We start from the raw sequence: 18242 nt of genomic DNA, 5'->3' as shown, positions 1-18242 counted from the left end.
AGTATTTATATCGGACGGGATGAAATATTCAAATATTAGGACAAGACTGGACACTTATATTCATATAAGGTCACAGAGTTAGGATGATGCCCTCATGTCTCATTCCCATCCGTATGATAACTTGTAGTGTGCGGGAATTCATTATATTTATTTGGCCGCCTAACATTTGATAATGAATTATTGGCCGGAGTTTATGATAAAGTAATGGGAAAAGGCACGATACGGATAATGTACCCCGTTGTGAGCATTAATTGTCACCCATGTGAGTGGCAAATTGAGAAAGTCACCACGGGAAATGACGGTCGACGAGGTACAGTACCTAACTTAAGGCCACGGCCGCTTCCTTCTCTATCCCTTCCAATCGTCCCATTCCCACGACAGGAACCTGTTCAGCATAGCGGGTGAGGCCGCCTGGGTGAGGTATTGGTAATCCTTTACAGTTGTATCCCCTAACCAATGACTCACGGCCCAGGACACTGCCGTTGAGACGGTACAGGTGAATACCTGGCTGAGGCCGTGGGAAAATCCGACCCTGGAGGTTAAGCAGATAAAGAATACGATCACGTATCGCTTTTCACATTGTCTTCAACACACATTGTATATTAGGCGGTAGTAACTATGATCGTTTAGCATAGGGGCAAATGAATTAATTATTTAATGTAACGTTCTGTATACAGGCCAATTTATCCTTTTTCAAATCTTGAATACGAATTACTCGCGCTAAATTGTGCGTAAAATCTCCGCAGCATGAATTGTTTCATCAATAGCAAGTCACTATCTTGGTGCATGGCTGTTTGTATGTCAGGATGGCCGAGCGGTCGAAGGCGCCAGACTCAAGGCAGTTTCCCTTGCCTGAATCACTCAGGTCCGAAGAATTCTGGTCCTCTCTGAGGGCGTGGGTTCGAATCCCACTCCTGACAATATTTTTGCCGTTTATTTCCTGAAAGAGTTATCTTATTTGCTATTGGCTTTACGTTGCACCGACACAGATAGGTGTTATGGCGACGATGGGTCAGGAAAGGGCTAGGACTTTGAAGGAAGCGGTCGTAGCAAACCACGGAAAACCATCTTCAGGCCTATCGACAGTGTGGTTCGAACACACTATCTCCCGAATTCTGGCCGTACTTAAGCGACTGCAGCAATCGATATCGGTGAAGGAGTTGATGTAGTCAGCTATGTTGTTGAGGTTCACGACATCGTTCATTTGAGAAACACACAAGAAATGTAATTGTGTTGAACTACAGTCTATTATTATTTATTTAATCGCTTTACTCTCCACGGTGATTTTTTTCCCTCGGCACAGCGAGGGATCCAGCCCGGTGATCCGGACAACTACATTTCCTAATGACTAAGTTACTGCCTGAAAGTTCGGGGTCTAATTATTCTGAAACGTTAATTGATCGGTTGTTGGGCGGCACAGTAACTGCATCCGTTGTGTTCTTGCAACTGTTACAAACTACAACGGATGTGACCCCGAACCAGTTATGATAAAATGCTTGGGTTGTATCTGTCCTTGCTCTAAAGACCTTTAGAGAGCCGAGGCGTCTCGGCGACTCCGTGGCGCAACGGTAGCGCGTCTGACTCCAGTTCAGAAGGTTGCGTGTTCAAATCACGTCGGGGTCAAGTGTATTTAATGTGCGTTCATTAGCTCACCGTACATCGGCGAAGAGCTCAGCTAGCACGTAGGACCTAAGGGAGGGAAGAGAATCACACGATATCACTGTAGTCCTGTCCTAAAGTCCTGTTTTCCGAACAGATGATGTTGAGATGTAGATGTCAAACGTTAAATGCGAGGTGTAGCAAATGTGGGTCGTCATCAGAAATGGATTACCTTTTTATTTTTTATTATTTTTTGCTCCGCCACTGTGGCGTTATGGTTAGCGTGATTAGCTGCCACCCCCGGAAGCACGGGTTCGATTCCCGGCGCTGCAATGAAATGTGTAATGTGGTACGAAGACTGGAACGGGGTCCACTAAGCTTCGGGAAGTCAAGCGAGTAGACGTAGGTTCGTTTCCCACCTTAGACATACTCGGAGTGGTTTTTTGTGCTTCCCACTTCTCTTCCAGGCAAATTCCGAGTTGGTACCTAACTTGAGGCCACGGCCGCTTCCTTCTCTATCCCTTCCAATCGTCCCATTCCCACGACAGGAACCTGTTCAGCATAGCGGGTGAGGCCGCCTGGGTGAGGTATTGGTAATCCTTTACAGTTGTATCCCCTAACCAATGACTCACGGCCCAGGACACTGCCGTTGAGACGGTACAGGTGTATACCTGGCTGAGGCCGTGGGAAAATCCGACCCTGGAGGTTAAGCAGATAAAGAATACGATCACGTATCGCTTTTCACATTGTCTTCAACACACATTGTATATTAGGCGGTAGTAACTATGATCGTTTAGCATAGGGGCGAATGAATTAATTATTTAATGTAACGTTCTGTATACAGGCCAATTTATCCTTTTTCAAATCTTGACTACGAATTACTCGCGCTAAATTGTGCGTAAAATCTCCGCAGCATGAATTGTTTCATCAATAGCAAGTCACTATCTTGGTGCATGGCTGTTTGTATGTCAGGATGGCCGAGCGGTCTAAGGCGCCAGACTCAAGGCAGTTTCCCTTGCCTGAATCACTCAGGTCCGAAGAATTCTGGTCCTCTCTGAGGGCGTGGGTTCGAATCCCACTCCTGACAAAATTTTTGCCGTTTTCTTTCCTGAAAGAGTTATCTTATTTGCAATTGGCTTTACGTTGCACCGACACAGATAGGTGTTATGGCGACGATGGGTCAGGAAAGGGCTAGGACTTTGAAGGAAGCGGTCGTAGCAAACCACAAAAAACCATCTTCAGGCCTATCGACAGTGTGGTTCGAACACACTATCTCCCGAATTCTGGCCGTACTTAAGCGACTGGAGCAATCGATATCGGTGAAGGAGTTGATGTAGTCAGCTATGTTGTTGAGGTTCACGACATCGTTCATTTGAGAAACACACAAGAAATGTAATTGTGTTGAACTACAGTCTATTATTATTTATTTAATCGCTTTACTCTCCACGGTGATTTTTTTCCCACGGCACAGCGAGGGATCCAGCCCGGTGAAACGGACAACTACATTTCCTAATGCCTGAAAGTTCGGGGTCTAATTATTCTGAAACGTTAATTGATCGGTTGTTGGGCGGCACAGTAACTGCATCCGTTGTGTTCTTGCAACTGTTTCAAACTACAACGGATGTGTCCCCGAACCAGTTATGATAAAATGCTTGGGTTGTATCTGTCCTTGCTCTAAAGACCTTTAGAGAGCCGAGGCGTATCGGCGACTCCGTGGCGCAACGGTAGCGCGTCTGACTCCAGATCAGAAGGTTGCGTGTTCAAATCACGTCGGGGTCAAGTGTTTTTAATGTGCGTTCATTAGCTCACCGTACATCGGCGAAGAGCTCAGCTAGCACGTAGGACCTAAGGGAGGGAAGAGAATCGCACGATATCACTGTAGTCCTGTCCTAAAGTCCTGTTTTCCGAACAGATGATGTTGAGATGTAGATGTAAAAACGTTAAATGCGAGGTGTAGCAAATGTGGGTGGTCATCAGAAATGGATTACCTTTCTATTTTTTATTATTTTTTGCCCCGCCACTGTGGTGTTATGGTTAGCGTGATTAGCTGCCACCCCCGGAAGCACAGGTTTGATTCCCGGCGCTGCAATGAAATGTGAAATGTGGTGCGAAGACTGGAACGGGGTCCACTAAGCCTCGGGAAGTCAAGCGAGTAGACGTAGGTTCGTTTCCCACCTTAGACATACTCGGGGTGGTTTTTTGTGCTTCCCACTTCTCTTCCAGGCAAATTCCGAGTTGGTACCTAACTTAAGGCCACGGCCGCTTCCTTCTCTATCCCTTCCAATCGTCCCATTCCCACGACAGGAACCTGTTCAGCATAGCGGGTGAGGCCGCCTGGGTGAGGTATTGGTAATCCTTTACAGTTGTATCCCCTAACCAATGACTCACGGCCCAGGACACTGCCGTTGAGACGGTACAGGTGTATACCTGGCTGAGGCCGTGGGAAAATCCGACCCTGGAGGTTAAGCAGATAAGGAATACGATCACGTATCGCTTTTCACATTGTCTTCAACACACATTGTATATTAGGCGGTAGTAACTATGATCGTTTAGCATAGGGGCGAATGAATTAATTATTTAATGTAACGTTCTGTATACAGGCCAATTAATCCTTTTTCAAATCTTGAATACGAATTACTCGCGCTAAATTGTGCGTAAAATCTCCGCAGCATGAATTGTTTCATCAATAGCAAGTCACTATCTTGGTGCACAGCTGTTTGTATGTCAGGATGGCCGAGCGGTCTAAGGCGCCAGACTCAAGGCAGTTTCCCTTGCCTGAATCACTCAGGTCCGAAGAATTCTGGTCCTCTCTGAGGGCGTGGGTTCGAATCCCACTCCTGACAAAATTTTTGCCGTTTTTTTTCCTGAAAGAGTTATCTTATTTGCTATTGGCTTTACGTTGCACCGACACAGATAGGTGTTATGGCGACGATGGGTCAGGAAAGGGCTAGGACTTTGAAGGAAGCGGTCGTAGCAAACCACGGAAAACCATCTTCAGGCCTATCGACAGTGTGGTTCGAACACACTATCTCCCGAATTCTGGCCGTACTTAAGCGACTGCAGCAATCGATATCGGTGAAGGAGTTGATGTAGTCAGCTATGTTGTTGAGGTTCACGACATCGTTCATTTGAGAAACACACAAGAAATGTAATTGTGTTGAACTACAGTCTATTATTATTTATTTAATCGCTTTACTCTCCACGGTGATTTTTTTCCCACGGCACAGCGAGGGATCCAGCCCGGTGAAACGGACAACTACATTTCCTAATGACTAAGTTACTGCCTGAAAGTTCGGGGTCTAATTATTCTGAAACGTTAATTGATCGGTTGTTGGGCGGCACAGTAACTGCATCCGTTGTGTTCTTGCAACTGTTTCAAACTACAAGGGATGTGTCCCCGAACCAGTTATGATAAAATGCTTGGGTTGTATCTGTCCTTGCTCTAAAGACCTTTAGAGAGCCGAGGCGTATCGGCGACTCCGTGGCGCAACGGTAGCGCGTCTGACTCCAGATCAGAAGGTTGCGTGTTCAAATCACGTCGGGGTCAAGTGTTTTTAATGTGCGTTCATTAGCTCACCGTACATCGGCGAAGAGCTCAGCTAGCACGTAGGACCTAAGGGAGGGAAGAGAATCACACGATATCACTGTAGTCCTGTCCTAAAGTCCTGTTTTCCGAACAGATGATGTTGAGATGTAGATGTCAAACGTTAAATGCGAGGTGTGACAAATGTGGGTGGTCATCAGAAATGGATTACCTTTCTATTTTTTATTATTTTTTGCTCCGCCACTGTGGTGTTATGGTTAGCGTGATTAGCTGCCACCCCCGGAAGCACGGGTTTGATTCCCGGCGCTGCAATGAAATGTGAAATGTGGTACGAAGACTGGAACGGGGTCCACTAAGCCTCGGGAAGTCAAGCGAGTAGACGTAGGTTCGTTTCCCACCTTAGACATACTCGGAGTGGTTTTTTGTGCTTCCCACTTCTCTTCCAGGCAAATTCCGAGTTGGTACCTAACTTGAGGCCACGGCCGCTTCCTTCTCTATCCCTTCCAATCGTCCCATTCCCACGACAGGAACCTGTTCAGCATAGCGGGTGAGGCCGCCTGGGTGAGGTATTGGTAATCCTTTACAGTTGTATCCCCTAACCAATGACTCACGGCCCAGGACACTGCCGTTGAGACGGTACAGGTGAATACCTGGCTGAGGCCGTGGGAAAATCCGACCCTGGAGGTTAAGCAGATAAAGAATACGATCACGTATCGCTTTTCACATTGTCTTCAACACACATTGTATATTAGGCGGTAGTAACTATGATCGTTTAGCATAGGGGCAAATGAATTAATTATTTAATGTAACGTTCTGTATACAGGCCAATTTATCCTTTTTCAAATCTTGAATACGAATTACTCGCGCTAAATTGTGCGTAAAATCTCCGCAGCATGAATTGTTTCATCAATAGCAAGTCACTATCTTGGTGCATGGCTGTTTGTATGTCAGGATGGCCGAGCGGTCGAAGGCGCCAGACTCAAGGCAGTTTCCCTTGCCTGAATCACTCAGGTCCGAAGAATTCTGGTCCTCTCTGAGGGCGTGGGTTCGAATCCCACTCCTGACAAAATTTTTGCCGTTTATTTCCTGAAAGAGTTATCTTATTTGCTATTGGCTTTACGTTGCACCGACACAGATAGGTGTTATGGCGACGATGGGTCAGGAAAGGGCTAGGACTTTGAAGGAAGCGGTCGTAGCAAACCACGGAAAACCATCTTCAGGCCTATCGACAGTGTGGTTCGAACACACTATCTCCCGAATTCTGGCCGTACTTAAGCGACTGCAGCAATCGATATCGGTGAAGGAGTTGATGTAGTCAGCTATGTTGTTGAGGTTCACGACATCGTTCATTTGAGAAACACACAAGAAATGTAATTGTGTTGAACTACAGTCTATTATTATTTATTTAATCGCTTTACTCTCCACGGTGATTTTTTTCCCTCGGCACAGCGAGGGATCCAGCCCGGTGATCCGGACAACTACATTTCCTAATGACTAAGTTACTGCCTGAAAGTTCGGGGTCTAATTATTCTGAAACGTTAATTGATCGGTTGTTGGGCGGCACAGTAACTGCATCCGTTGTGTTCTTGCAACTGTTACAAACTACAACGGATGTGACCCCGAACCAGTTATGATAAAATGCTTGGGTTGTATCTGTCCTTGCTCTAAAGACCTTTAGAGAGCCGAGGCGTCTCGGCGACTCCGTGGCGCAACGGTAGCGCGTCTGACTCCAGTTCAGAAGGTTGCGTGTTCAAATCACGTCGGGGTCAAGTGTATTTAATGTGCGTTCATTAGCTCACCGTACATCGGCGAAGAGCTCAGCTAGCACGTAGGACCTAAGGGAGGGAAGAGAATCACACGATATCACTGTAGTCCTGTCCTAAAGTCCTGTTTTCCGAACAGATGATGTTGAGATGTAGATGTCAAACGTTAAATGCGAGGTGTAGCAAATGTGGGTCGTCATCAGAAATGGATTACCTTTTTATTTTTTATTATTTTTTGCTCCGCCACTGTGGCGTTATGGTTAGCGTGATTAGCTGCCACCCCCGGAAGCACGGGTTCGATTCCCGGCGCTGCAATGAAATGTGTAATGTGGTACGAAGACTGGAACGGGGTCCACTAAGCTTCGGGAAGTCAAGCGAGTAGACGTAGGTTCGTTTCCCACCTTAGACATACTCGGAGTGGTTTTTTGTGCTTCCCACTTCTCTTCCAGGCAAATTCCGAGTTGGTACCTAACTTGAGGCCACGGCCGCTTCCTTCTCTATCCCTTCCAATCGTCCCATTCCCACGACAGGAACCTGTTCAGCATAGCGGGTGAGGCCGCCTGGGTGAGGTATTGGTAATCCTTTACAGTTGTATCCCCTAACCAATGACTCACGGCCCAGGACACTGCCGTTGAGACGGTACAGGTGTATACCTGGCTGAGGCCGTGGGAAAATCCGACCCTGGAGGTTAAGCAGATAAAGAATACGATCACGTATCGCTTTTCACATTGTCTTCAACACACATTGTATATTAGGCGGTAGTAACTATGATCGTTTAGCATAGGGGCGAATGAATTAATTATTTAATGTAACGTTCTGTATACAGGCCAATTTATCCTTTTTCAAATCTTGACTACGAATTACTCGCGCTAAATTGTGCGTAAAATCTCCGCAGCATGAATTGTTTCATCAATAGCAAGTCACTATCTTGGTGCATGGCTGTTTGTATGTCAGGATGGCCGAGCGGTCTAAGGCGCCAGACTCAAGGCAGTTTCCCTTGCCTGAATCACTCAGGTCCGAAGAATTCTGGTCCTCTCTGAGGGCGTGGGTTCGAATCCCACTCCTGACAAAATTTTTGCCGTTTTCTTTCCTGAAAGAGTTATCTTATTTGCAATTGGCTTTACGTTGCACCGACACAGATAGGTGTTATGGCGACGATGGGTCAGGAAAGGGCTAGGACTTTGAAGGAAGCGGTCGTAACAAACCACGGAAAACCATCTTCAGGCCTATCGACAGTGTGGTTCGAACACACCATCTCCCGAATTCTGGCCGTACTTAAGCGACTGCAGCAATCGATATCGGTGAAGGAGTTGATGTAGTCAGCTATGTTGTTGAGGTTCACGACATCGTTCTGAGCATAAGTTGATACGTTCATTTGAGAAACACACAAGAAATGTAATTGTGTTGAACTACAGTCTATTATTATTTAATTAATCGTTTTACTCTCCACAGTGATTTTTTTCCCTCGGCTCAGCGAGGGATCCAGCCCGGTGATCCGGACAACTACATTTCCTAATGACTAAGTTCATCATCATCATCATCATCTGTTTACCCTCCAGGTTCGGTTTTTCCCTCGGACTTAGCGAGGGATCCCACCTCTACCGCCTCAAGGGCAGTGTCCTGGAGCTTCAGACTCTTGGTCGGGGGATACAACTGGGGAGTATGACCAGTACCTCGCCCAGGCGGCCTCACCTGCTATGCTGAACAGGGGCCTTGTGGAGGGATGGGAAGATTGGAAGGGATAGGCAAGGAAGAGGGAAGGAAGCGGCCGTGGCCTTAAGTTAGGTACCATCCCGGCATTTGCCTGGAGGAGAAGTGGGAAACCACGGAAAACCACTTCCAGGATGGCTGAGGTGGGAATCGAACCCACCTCTACTCAGTTGACCTCCCGAGGCTGCGTGGACCCCGTTCCAGCCCTCGTACCACTTTTCAAATTTCGTGGCAGAGCCGGGAATCGAACCCGGACCTCCGGGGGTGGTAGCTAATCACGCTAACCACTACACCACAGAGGCGGCACAATGACTAAGTTACTGCCTGAAAGTTCGGGGTCTAATTATTCTGAAACATTAATTGATCGGTTGTTGGGCGGCACAGTAACTGCATCCGTTGTGTTCTGCAACTGTTTCAAACTTCAACGGATGTGTCCCCGAACCAGTTATGATAAAATGCTTGGGTTGTATCTGTCCTTGCTCTAAAGACCTTTAGAGAGCCGAGGCGTATCGGCGACTCCGTGGCGCAACGGTAGCGCGTCTGACTCCAGATCAGAAGGTTGCGTGTTCAAATCACGTCGGGGTCAAGTGTTTTTAATGTGCGTTCATTAGCTCACCGTACATCGGCGAAGAGCTCAGCTAGCACGTAGGACCTAAGGGAGGGAAGAGAATCACACGATATCACTGTAGTCCTGTCCTAAAGTCCTGTTTTCCGAACAGATGATGTTGAGATGTAGATGTCAAACGTTAAATGCGAGGTGTAGCAAATGTGGGTCGTCATCAGAAATGGATTACCTTTTTATTTTTTATTATTTTTTGCTCCGCCACTGTGGTGTTATGGTTAGCGTGATTAGCTGCTACCCCCGGAAGCACGGGTTCGATTCCCGGCGCTGCAATGAAATGTGAAATGTGGTACGAAGACTGGAACGGGGTCCACTAAGCCTCGGGAAGTCAAGCGAGTAGACGTAGGTTCGTTTCCCACCTTAGACATACTCGGAGTGGTTTTTTGTGCTTCCCACTTCTCTTCCAGGCAAATTCCGAGTTGGTACCTAACTTAAGGCCACGGCCGCTTCCTTCTCTATCCCTTCCAATCGTCCCATTCCCACGACAGGAACCTGTTCAGCATAGCGGGTGAGGCCGCCTGGGTGAGGTATTGGTAATCCTTTACAGTTGTATCCCCTAACCAATGACTCACGGCCCAGGACACTGCCGTTGAGACGGTACAGGTGTATACCTGGTTGAGGCCGTGGGAAAATCTGACCCTGGAGGTTAAGCAGATAAAGAATACGATCACGTATGGCTTTTCACATTGTCTTCAACACACATTGTATATTAGGCGGTAGTAACTATGATCGTTTAGCATAGGGGCGAATGAATTAATTATTTAATGTAACGTTCTGTATACAGGCCAATTTATCCTTTTTCAAATCTTGACTACGAATTACTCGCGCTAAATTGTGCGTAAAATCTCCGCAGCATGAATTGTTTCATCAATAGCAAGTCACTATCTTGGTGCATGGCTGTTTGTATGTCAGGATGGCCGAGCGGTCTAAGGCGCCAGACTCAAGGCAGTTTTCCTTGCCTGAATCACTCAGGTTCGAAGAATTCTGGTCCTCTCTGAGGGCATGGGTTCGAATCCCACTCCTGACAAAATTTTTGCCGTTTATTTCCTGAAAGAGTTATCTTATTTGCTATTGGCTTTACGTTGCACCGACACAGATAGGTGTTATGGCGACGATGGGTCAGGAAAGGGCTAGGACTTTGAAGGAAGCGGTCGTAGCAAACCACGGAAAACCATCTTCAGGCCTATCGACAGTGTGGTTCGAACACACTATCTCCCGAAGTCTGGCCGTACTTAAGCGACTGCAGCAATCGATATCGGTGAAGGAGTTGATGTAGTCAGCTATGTTGTTGAGGTTCACGACATCGTTCATTTGAGAAACACACAAGAAATGTAATTGTGTTGAACTACAGTCTATTATTATTTAATTAATCGTTTTACTCTCCACGGTGATTTTTTTCCCTCGGCTCAGCGAGGGATCCAGCCCGGTGAAACGGACAACTACATTTCCTAATGACTAAGTTACTGCCTGAAAGTTCGGGGTCTAATTATTCTGAAACGTTAATTGATCGGTTGTTGGGCGGCACATTAACTGCATCCGTTGTGTTCTTGCAACTGTTTCAAACTACAACGGATGTGTCCCCGAACCAGTTATGATAAAATGCTTGGGTTGTATCTGTCCTTGCTCTAAAGACCTTTAGAGAGCCGAGGCGTCTCGGCGACTCCGTGGCGCAACGGTAGCGCGTCTGACTCCAGTTCAGAAGGTTGCGTGTTCAAATCACGTCGGGGTCAAGTGTATTTAATGTGCGTTCATTAGCTCACCGTACATCGGCGAAGAGCTCAGCTAGCACGTAGGACCTAAGGGAGGGAAGAGAATCACACGATATCACTGTAGTCCTGTCCTAAAGTCATGTTTCCCGGACAGATGATGTTGAGATGTAGATGTCAAACGTTAAATGCGAGGTGTAGCAAATGTGGGTCGTCATCAGAAATGGATTACCTTTTTATTTTTTATTATTTTTTGCTCCGCCACTGTGGTGTTATGGTTAGCGTGATTAGCTGCCACCCCCGGAAGCACGGGTTCGATTCCCGGCGCTGCAATGAAATGTGTAATGTGGTACGAAGACTGGAACGGGGTCCACTAAGCCTCGGGAAGTCAAGCGAGTAGACGTAGGTTCGTTTCCCACCTTAGACATACTCGGAGTGGTTTTTTGTGCTTCCCACTTCTCTTCCAGGCAAATTCCGAGTTGGTACCTAACTTGAGGCCACGGCCGCTTCCTTCTCTATCCCTTCCAATCGTCCCATTCCCACGACAGGAACCTGTTCAGCATAGCGGGTGAGGCCGCCTGTGTGAGGTATTGGTAATCCTTTACAGTTGTATCCCCTAACCAATGGCTCACGGCCCAGGACACTGCCGTTGAGACGGTACAGGTGTATACCTGGCTGTGGCCGTGGGAAAATCCGACCCTGGAGGTTAAGCAGATAAAGAATACGATCACGTATCGCTTTTCACATTGTCTTCAACACACATTGTATATTAGGCGGTAGTAACTATGATCGTTTAGCATAGGGGCGAATGAATTAATTATTTAATGTAACGTTCTGTATACAGGCCAATTTATCCTTTTTCAAATCTTGACTACGAATTACTCGCGCTAAATTGTGCGTAAAATCTCCGCAGCATGAATTGTTTCATCAATAGCAAGTCACTATCTTGGTGCATGGCTGTTTGTATGTCAGGATGGCCGAGCGGTCTAAGGCGCCAGACTCAAGGCAGTTTCCCTTGCCTGAATCACTCAGGTCCGAAGAATTCTGGTCCTCTCTGAGGGCGTGGGTTCGAATCCCACTCTGACAAAATTTTTGCCGTTTATTTCCTGAAAGAGTTATCTTATTTGCTATTGGCTTTACGTTGCACCGACACAGATAGGTGTTATGGCGACGATGGGTCAGGAAAGGGCTAGGACTTTGAAGGAAGCGGTCGTAGCAAACCACGGAAAACCATCTTCAGGCCTATCGACAGTGTGGTTCGAACACACTATCTCCCGAATTCTGGCCGTACTTAAGCGACTGCAGCAATCGATATCGGTGAAGGAGTTGATGTAGTCAGCTATGTTGTTGAGGTTCACGACATCGTTCATTTGAGAAACACACAAGAAATGTAATTGCGTTGAACTACAGTCTATTATTATTTATTTAATCGCTTTAATCTCCACGGTGATTTTTTTTCCCTCGGCACAGCGAGGGATCCAGCCCGGTGATCCGGACAACTACATTTCCTAATGACTAAGTTACTGCCTGAAAGTTCGGGGTCTAATTATTCTGAAACGTTAATTGATCGGTTGTTGGGCGGCACAGTAACTGCATCCGTTGTGTTCTTGCAACTGTGTCAAACTACAACGGATGTGTCCCCGAACCAGTTATGATAAAATGCTTGGGTTGTATCTGTCCTTGCTCTAAAGACCTTTAGAGAGCCGAGGCGTATCGGCGACTCCGTGGCGCAACGGTAGCGCGTCTGACTCCAGATCAGAAGGTTGCGTGTTCAAATCACGTCGGGGTCAAGTGTTTTTAATGTGCGTTCATTAGCTCACCGTACATCGGCGAAGAGCTCAGCTAGCACGTAGGACCTAAGGGAGGGAAGAGAATCACACGATATCACTGTAGTCCTGTCCTAAAGTCCTGTTTTCCGAACAGATGGTGTTGAGATGTAGATGTCAAACGTTAAATGCGAGGTGTAGCAAATGTGGGTCGTCATCAGAAATGGATTACGTTTTTATTTTTTATTATTTTTTGCTGCGCCACTGTGGCGTTATGGTTAGCGTGATTAGCTGCCACCCCTGGAAGCACGGGTTCGATTCCCGGCGCTGCAATGAAATGTGAAATGTGGTACGAAAACTGGAACGGGGCCCACTAAGCCTCGGGAAGTCAAGCGAGTAGACGTAGGTTCGTTTCCCACCTTAGACATACTCGGAGTGGTTTTTTGTGCTTCCCACTTCTCTTCCAGGCAAATTCCGAGTTGGTACCTAACTTGAGGCCACGGCCGCTTCCTTCTCTATCCCTTCCAATCGTCCCATTCCCACGACAGGAACCTGTTCAGCATAGCGGGTGAGGCCGCCTGGGTGAGGTATTGGTAATCCTTTACAGTTGTATCCCCTAACCAATTACTCACGGCCCAGGACACTGCCGTTGAGACGGTACAGGTGTATACCTGGCTGAGGCCGTGGGTAAATCCGACCCTGGAGGTTAAGCAGATAAAGAATACGATCACGTATCGCTTTTCACATTGTCTTCAACACACATTGTATATTAGGCGGTAGTAACTATGATCGTTTAGCATAGGGGCGAATGAATTAATTATTTAATGTAACGTTCTGTATACAGGCCAATTTATCCTTTTTCAAATCTTGACTACGAATTACTCGCGCTAAATTGTGCATAAAATCTCCGCAGCATGAATTGTTTCATCAATAGCAAGTCACTATCTTGGTGCATGGCTGTTTGTATGTCAGGATGGCCGAGCGGTCTAAGGCGCCGGACTCAAGGCAGTTTCCCTTGCCTGAATCAATCAGGTCCGAAGAATTCTGGTCCTCTCTGAGGGCGTGGGTTCGAATCCCACTCCTGACAAAATTTTTGCCGTTTATTTCCTGAAAGAGTTATCTTATTTGCTATTGGCTTTACGTTGCACCGACACAGATAGGTGTTATGGCGACGATGGGTCAGGAAAGGGCTAGGACTTTGAAGGAAGCGGTCGTAGCAAACCACGGAAAGCCATCTTCAGGCCTATCGAGAGTGTGGTTCGAACACACTATCTCCCGAATTCTGGCCGTACTTAAGCGACTGCAGCAATCGATATCGGTGAAGGAGTTGATGTAGTCACCTATGTTGTTGAGGTTCACGACATCGTTCTGAGCATAAGTTGATACGTTCATTTGAGAAACACACAAGAAATGTAATTGTGTTGAACTACAGTCTATTATTATTTAATTAATCGTTTTACTCTCCACGGTGATTTTTTTCCCTCGGCTCAGCGAGGGATCCAGCCCGGTGATCCGGACAACTACATTTCCTAATGACTAAGTTACTGCCTGAAAGTTCGGGGTCTAATTATTCTGAAACGTTAATTGATCGGTTGTTGGGCGGCACAGTAACTGCATCCGTTGTGTTCTAGCAACTGTTTCAAACTTCAACGGATGTGTCCCCGAACTAGTTATCATAAAATGCTTGGGTTGTATCTGTCCTTGCTCTAAAGACCTTTAGAGAGCCGAGGCGTATCGGCGACTCCGTGGCGCAACGGTAGCGCGTCTGACTCCAGATCAGAAGGTTGCGTGTTCAAATCACGTCGGGGTCAAGTGTTTTTAATGTGCGTTCATTAGCTCACCGTACATCGGCGAAGAGCTCAGCTAGCACGTAGGACCTAAGGGAGGGAAGAGAATCACACGATATCACTGTAGTCCTGTCCTAAAGTCCTGTTTTCCGAACAGATGATGTTGAGATGTAGATGTCAAACGTTAAATGCGAGGTGTAGCAAATGTGGGTCGTCATCAGAAATGGATTACCTTTTTATTTTTTTATTATTTTTTGCTCCGCCACTGTGGTGTTATGGTTAGCGTGATTAGCTGCTACCACCGGAAGCACGGGTTCGATTCCCGGCGCTGCAATGAAATGTGAAATGTGGTACGAAGACTGGAACGGGGTCCACTAAGCCTCGGGAAGTCAAGCGAGTAGACGTAGGTTCGTTTCCCACCTTAGACATACTCGGGGTGGTTTTTTGTGCTTCCCACTTCTCTTCCAGGCAAATTCCGAGTTGGTACCTAACTTAAGGCCACGGCCGCTTCCTTCTCTATCCCTTCCAATCGTCCCATTCCCACGACAGGAACCTGTTCAGCATAGCGGGTGAGGCCGCCTGGGTGAGGTATTGGTAATCCTTTACAGTTGTATCCCCTAACCAATGACTCACGGCCCAGGACACTGCCGTTGAGACGGTACAGGTGTATACCTGGCAGAGGCCGTGGGAAAATCCGACCCTGGAGGTTAAGCAGATAAGGAATACGATCACGTATCGCTTTTCACATTGTCTTCAACACACATTGTATATTAGGCGGTAGTAACTATGATCGTTTAGCATAGGGGCGAATGAATTAATTATTTAATGTAACGTTCTGTATACAGGCCAATTAATCCTTTTTCAAATCTTGAATACGAATTACTCGCGCTAAATTGTGCGTAAAATCTCCGCAGCATGAATTGTTTCATCAATAGCAAGTCACTATCTTGGTGCACAGCTGTTTGTATGTCAGGATGGCCGAGCGGTCTAAGGCGCCAGACTCAAGGCAGTTTCCCTTGCCTGAATCACTCAGGTCCGAAGAATTCTGGTCCTCTCTGAGGGCGTGGGTTCGAATCCCACTCCTGACAAAATTTTTGCCGTTTTTTTTCCTGAAAGAGTTATCTTATTTGCTATTGGCTTTACGTTGCACCGACACAGATAGGTGTTATGGCGACGATGGGTCAGGAAAGGGCTAGGACTTTGAAGGAAGCGGTCGTAGCAAACCACGGAAAACCATCTTCAGGCCTATCGACAGTGTGGTTCGAACACACTATCTCCCGAATTCTGGCCGTACTTAAGCGACTGCAGCAATCGATATCGGTGAAGGAGTTGATGTAGTCAGCTATGTTGTTGAGGTTCACGACATCGTTCATTTGAGAAACACACAAGAAATGTAATTGTGTTGAACTACAGTCTATTATTATTTATTTAATCGCTTTACTCTCCACGGTGATTTTTTTCCCACGGCACAGCGAGGGATCCAGCCCGGTGAAACGGACAACTACATTTCCTAATGACTAAGTTACTGCCTGAAAGTTCGGGGTCTAATTATTCTGAAACGTTAATTGATCGGTTGTTGGGCGGCACAGTAACTGCATCCGTTGTGTTCTTGCAACTGTTTCAAACTACAAGGGATGTGTCCCCGAACCAGTTATGATAAAATGCTTGGGTTGTATCTGTCCTTGCTCTAAAGACCTTTAGAGAGCCGAGGCGTATCGGCGACTCCGTGGCGCAACGGTAGCGCGTCTGACTCCAGATCAGAAGGTTGCGTGTTCAAATCACGTCGGGGTCAAGTGTTTTTAATGTGCGTTCATTAGCTCACCGTACATCGGCGAAGAGCTCAGCTAGCACGTAGGACCTAAGGGAGGGAAGAGAATCACACGATATCACTGTAGTCCTGTCCTAAAGTCCTGTTTTCCGAACAGATGATGTTGAGATGTAGATGTCAAACGTTAAATGCGAGGTGTGACAAATGTGGGTGGTCATCAGAAATGGATTACCTTTCTATTTTTTATTATTTTTTGCTCCGCCACTGTGGTGTTATGGTTAGCGTGATTAGCTGCCACCCCCGGAAGCACGGGTTTGATTCCCGGCGCTGCAATGAAATGTGAAATGTGGTACGAAGACTGGAACGGGGTCCACTAAGCCTCGGGAAGTCAAGCGAGTAGACGTAGGTTCGTTTCCCACCTTAGACATACTCGGAGTGGTTTTTTGTGCTTCCCACTTCTCTTCCAGGCAAATTCCGAGTTGGTACCTAACTTGAGGCCACGGCCGCTTCCTTCTCTATCCCTTCCAATCGTCCCATTCCCACGACAGGAACCTGTTCAGCATAGCGGGTGAGGCCGCCTGGGTGAGGTATTGGTAATCCTTTACAGTTGTATCCCCTAACCAATGACTCACGGCCCAGGACACTGCCGTTGAGACGGTACAGGTGTATACCTGGCTGAGGCCGTGGGAAAATCCGACCCTGGAGGTTAAGCAGATAAAGAATACGATCACGTATCGCTTTTCACATTGTCTTCAACACACATTGTATAATAGGCGGTAGTAACTATGATCGTTTAGCATAGGGGCGAATGAATTAATTATTTAATGTAACGTTCTGTATACAGGCCAATTTATCCTTTTTCAAATCTTGACTACGAATTACTCGCGCTAAATTGTGCGTAAAATCTCCGCAGCATGAATTGTTTCATCAATAGCAAGTCACTATCTTGGTGCATGGCTGTTTGAATGTCAGGATGGCCGAGCGGTCTAAGGCGCCAGACTCAAGGCAGTTTCCCTTGCCTGAATCACTCAGGTCCGAAGAATTCTGGTCCTCTCTGAGGGCGTGGGTTCGAATCCCACTCCTGACAAAATTTTTGCCGTTTTTTTTCCTGAAAGAGTTATCTTATTTGCAATTGACTTTACGTTGCACCGACACAGATAGGTGTTATGGCGACGATGGGTCAGGAAAGGGCTAGGACTTTGAAGGAAGCGGTCGTAGCAAACCACAAAAAACCATCTTCAGGCCTAGCGACAGTGTGGTCCGAACACACTATCTCCCGAATTCTGGCCGTACTTAAGCGACTGGAGCAATCGATATCGGTGAAGGAGTTGATGTAGTCAGCTATGTTGTTGAGGTTCACGACATCGTTCATTTGAGAAACACACAAGAAATGTAATTGTGTTGAACTACAGTCTATTATTATTTATTTAATCGCTTTACTCTCCACGCTGATTTTTTTCCCACGGCACAGCGAGGGATCCAGCCCGGTGAAACGGACAACTACATTTCCTAATGCCTGAAAGTTCGGGGTCTAATTATTCTGAAACGTTAATTGATCGGTTGTTGGGCGGCACAGTAACTGCATCCGTTGTGTTCTTGCAACTGTTACAAACTACAACGGATGTGACCCCGAACCAGTTATGATAAAATGCTTGGGTTGTATCTGTCCTTGCTCTAAAGACCTTTAGAGAGCCGAGGCGTCTCGGCGACTCCGTGGCGCAACGGTAGCGCGTCTGACTCCAGTTCAGAAGGTTGCGTGTTCAAATCACGTCGGGGTCAAGTGTATTTAATGTGCGTTCATTAGCTCACCGTACATCGGCGAAGAGCTCAGCTAGCACGTAGGACCTAAGGGAGGGAAGAGAATCACACGATATCACTGTAGTCCTGTCCTAAAGTCCTGTTTTCCGAACAGATGATGTTGAGATGTAGATGTCAAACGTTAAATGCGAGGTGTAGCAAATGTGGGTCGTCATCAGA

At 46.8% G+C, this 18242-nt stretch overlaps 20 non-coding genes across 20 annotated transcripts; all 20 read left to right on the top strand.

Annotated features, from left to right (window-relative positions):
* Window positions 1–800: 800 nt before the first annotated feature.
* On the top strand, window positions 801–920 carry TRNAL-CAA (transfer RNA leucine (anticodon CAA)). The gene is made up of 2 exons: window positions 801–838; window positions 876–920. It is a non-coding gene; the product is annotated as a tRNA-Leu (tRNA).
* A 631-nt stretch (window positions 921–1551) lies between these two features.
* TRNAW-CCA (transfer RNA tryptophan (anticodon CCA)) lies at window positions 1552–1623 on the top strand. The gene has a single exon. It is a non-coding gene; the product is annotated as a tRNA-Trp (tRNA).
* Window positions 1624–2566: 943 nt separating this feature from the next.
* Window positions 2567–2686, top strand: TRNAL-CAA (transfer RNA leucine (anticodon CAA)). The gene is made up of 2 exons: window positions 2567–2604; window positions 2642–2686. It is a non-coding gene; the product is annotated as a tRNA-Leu (tRNA).
* Window positions 2687–3306: 620 nt separating this feature from the next.
* On the top strand, window positions 3307–3378 carry TRNAW-CCA (transfer RNA tryptophan (anticodon CCA)). Its single transcript has one exon. It is a non-coding gene; the product is annotated as a tRNA-Trp (tRNA).
* A 944-nt stretch (window positions 3379–4322) lies between these two features.
* TRNAL-CAA (transfer RNA leucine (anticodon CAA)) lies at window positions 4323–4442 on the top strand. The gene is made up of 2 exons: window positions 4323–4360; window positions 4398–4442. It is a non-coding gene; the product is annotated as a tRNA-Leu (tRNA).
* Window positions 4443–5074: 632 nt separating this feature from the next.
* TRNAW-CCA (transfer RNA tryptophan (anticodon CCA)) lies at window positions 5075–5146 on the top strand. The gene has a single exon. It is a non-coding gene; the product is annotated as a tRNA-Trp (tRNA).
* A 943-nt stretch (window positions 5147–6089) lies between these two features.
* Window positions 6090–6209, top strand: TRNAL-CAA (transfer RNA leucine (anticodon CAA)). The gene is made up of 2 exons: window positions 6090–6127; window positions 6165–6209. It is a non-coding gene; the product is annotated as a tRNA-Leu (tRNA).
* Window positions 6210–6840: 631 nt separating this feature from the next.
* Window positions 6841–6912, top strand: TRNAW-CCA (transfer RNA tryptophan (anticodon CCA)). Its single transcript has one exon. It is a non-coding gene; the product is annotated as a tRNA-Trp (tRNA).
* Window positions 6913–7855: 943 nt separating this feature from the next.
* On the top strand, window positions 7856–7975 carry TRNAL-CAA (transfer RNA leucine (anticodon CAA)). The gene is made up of 2 exons: window positions 7856–7893; window positions 7931–7975. It is a non-coding gene; the product is annotated as a tRNA-Leu (tRNA).
* A 1155-nt stretch (window positions 7976–9130) lies between these two features.
* Window positions 9131–9202, top strand: TRNAW-CCA (transfer RNA tryptophan (anticodon CCA)). The gene has a single exon. It is a non-coding gene; the product is annotated as a tRNA-Trp (tRNA).
* Window positions 9203–10145: 943 nt separating this feature from the next.
* TRNAL-CAA (transfer RNA leucine (anticodon CAA)) lies at window positions 10146–10265 on the top strand. The gene is made up of 2 exons: window positions 10146–10183; window positions 10221–10265. It is a non-coding gene; the product is annotated as a tRNA-Leu (tRNA).
* A 631-nt stretch (window positions 10266–10896) lies between these two features.
* TRNAW-CCA (transfer RNA tryptophan (anticodon CCA)) lies at window positions 10897–10968 on the top strand. Its single transcript has one exon. It is a non-coding gene; the product is annotated as a tRNA-Trp (tRNA).
* Window positions 10969–11910: 942 nt separating this feature from the next.
* On the top strand, window positions 11911–12031 carry TRNAL-CAA (transfer RNA leucine (anticodon CAA)). The gene is made up of 2 exons: window positions 11911–11949; window positions 11987–12031. It is a non-coding gene; the product is annotated as a tRNA-Leu (tRNA).
* A 631-nt stretch (window positions 12032–12662) lies between these two features.
* TRNAW-CCA (transfer RNA tryptophan (anticodon CCA)) lies at window positions 12663–12734 on the top strand. Its single transcript has one exon. It is a non-coding gene; the product is annotated as a tRNA-Trp (tRNA).
* Window positions 12735–13677: 943 nt separating this feature from the next.
* Window positions 13678–13797, top strand: TRNAL-CAA (transfer RNA leucine (anticodon CAA)). The gene is made up of 2 exons: window positions 13678–13715; window positions 13753–13797. It is a non-coding gene; the product is annotated as a tRNA-Leu (tRNA).
* A 652-nt stretch (window positions 13798–14449) lies between these two features.
* TRNAW-CCA (transfer RNA tryptophan (anticodon CCA)) lies at window positions 14450–14521 on the top strand. The gene has a single exon. It is a non-coding gene; the product is annotated as a tRNA-Trp (tRNA).
* Window positions 14522–15465: 944 nt separating this feature from the next.
* Window positions 15466–15585, top strand: TRNAL-CAA (transfer RNA leucine (anticodon CAA)). The gene is made up of 2 exons: window positions 15466–15503; window positions 15541–15585. It is a non-coding gene; the product is annotated as a tRNA-Leu (tRNA).
* A 632-nt stretch (window positions 15586–16217) lies between these two features.
* On the top strand, window positions 16218–16289 carry TRNAW-CCA (transfer RNA tryptophan (anticodon CCA)). The gene has a single exon. It is a non-coding gene; the product is annotated as a tRNA-Trp (tRNA).
* Window positions 16290–17232: 943 nt separating this feature from the next.
* On the top strand, window positions 17233–17352 carry TRNAL-CAA (transfer RNA leucine (anticodon CAA)). Its single transcript has 2 exons — window positions 17233–17270; window positions 17308–17352. It is a non-coding gene; the product is annotated as a tRNA-Leu (tRNA).
* Window positions 17353–17972: 620 nt separating this feature from the next.
* TRNAW-CCA (transfer RNA tryptophan (anticodon CCA)) lies at window positions 17973–18044 on the top strand. The gene has a single exon. It is a non-coding gene; the product is annotated as a tRNA-Trp (tRNA).
* The last annotated feature ends 198 nt before the right edge of the window (window positions 18045–18242 follow it).

Source organism: Anabrus simplex, chromosome 1 (genome assembly GCF_040414725.1).
Source record: "Anabrus simplex isolate iqAnaSimp1 chromosome 1, ASM4041472v1, whole genome shotgun sequence".
In the NCBI taxonomy this organism is placed as follows: Eukaryota; Metazoa; Arthropoda; class Insecta; order Orthoptera; family Tettigoniidae; genus Anabrus; species Anabrus simplex.
This window is presented reverse-complemented; position numbering and strand designations above follow the sequence as displayed.